This window comes from Microtus ochrogaster, chromosome 2 (assembly GCF_000317375.1).
Source record: "Microtus ochrogaster isolate Prairie Vole_2 chromosome 2, MicOch1.0, whole genome shotgun sequence".
NCBI classification, from domain to species: Eukaryota; Metazoa; Chordata; class Mammalia; order Rodentia; family Cricetidae; genus Microtus; species Microtus ochrogaster.
In genome coordinates, this window is record NC_022010.1 from 8,591,632 (window position 1) to 8,593,309 (window position 1,678).

Below are 1,678 nucleotides of genomic sequence, written 5' to 3' on the forward strand. Positions count from 1 at the left end.
CATTTCCACAAAGCAGGAAATTTCAAAGGCAGTCACTATCTGCTTGTCCTGAAGAATGTCTTGCAGACTCTTTCATGAATCAGGAACCCAGAAAGACTGTGCTCAGCTTTGTTTTGCTTTTTAATTTACTTACATTGTGCCTTTGATTGCGTTGTTTTCAAATTTATTTATAAATTGACTTATGTTGTTTGTTACTTATGGAATGGACAGGTGATATATGCATTTTGTATTTTAAAAGAAGCACAAAGGAAAAAAATGATAGAAGTGAAAAGCAATTTCTCTCTCTTCTGCATCCCCCAGTCCCCTGGCTCCCCTCCCCAGAGGCATCTGATGTTACTGGTAGTGTCATGGTAACCTTCCAGGGCTATCTCGGTTAATCCACACGTTGGGTCGTTCTCTTTGAGAACACATAGCACCAACTCATTATTTTTAATGGCTGCATGGAATTAAATTATTTTGTTAGTTATTCCCTGATGGATGGACATGGAGTGGCTTCTAGTTTGTGCCCTACAGACAATACAGCGGCTCATAATACTCACATTCCAGGCCTTTATACACCTGTATACAAGTCGGAACCACTCAAAGCAGGACTACTAGGTCAAAAAGCACATGCATTGTAAACACCCATAATTCTTTTCTTATTATTTATTAAAATGTTTTCAAATTTATTTTATGTGTGTGAGTGTTTTGCCTCCATATATATGTATTTATATGAACATGTATGTATGTGTCTGGTGCCTGTGGAGGGTAGAAGAGGGGGTTGGAACCCCTGGAACTGGAGTTTCAATGACTGTAGGTGCTGAGAACAGAAGCTGGGTTCTCTTGGAGAGGAGCAAGTGCTCTTAACCACCGAGCCCTCTCTTGAGCCCCTGTGGAGAATTCTTGCCTGGACATCCGAAGCGACTGTGCGACTTTCTAGCCCTGCTCTTAGTACTTACGGGCTCTGCATCCTCTGTGTGTGTAAGACCTGAGCATGTTGCCAGTACATGTGCTTTTAATTTTTCTTCTGCTATACCTGAGTTTGAGCTGTTTGCACGAACTAGGTTTCTGTGGACTGAACGCCTTCAAGAACAGAAATTTATTTCTACAGTTTTGGAAGCCCAAGACTAAAGTACTGCTCCATCTCAATCCTGTTGTGGTTCCCTTCCTGTGCACAGGGGAGAATCACATTTCCTGTGACTCAACTGAGCGCTCTGGGCTCAAGACAAAGACTCCATCCTCGTGCTAATTACCATGTCCAAACTCCAGAAGGTCCTTCGTAGGCTTTCAACATGAATTGTGAGTTCGACTCAAATAGCCTGTCCTATCAGGAAATTAAGTTGAGTCGTGTTTTTTTTTTTTTTTCTTTTTTTCATGACAGTTTCTCTGTGTAGCCCTGGCTGTCCTGGAACTCACCTGCCTCCCGAGTGCTGGGATTAAAGGCATGTTACACCAACGCTGGGCATTTTTTTTAACGCTAGCTTTCTTAATCTGTAAAGCGTTCACGTGGTTTTTTGTTCATTTTTCTATTCTGTTTTGCTCTAGGACGGCACCCCCTCACCTCCCTTCTTTTCCTTTCCTCTCAACTTGCTTAACTATGACCAGCTAGTAGGCTGCAGTCTGTATATATGAACACGTGTGGACCCCACATGTACTGCTGAGATCTCAGTAACACCACGCATGAGGCTGAAGTGTCTGG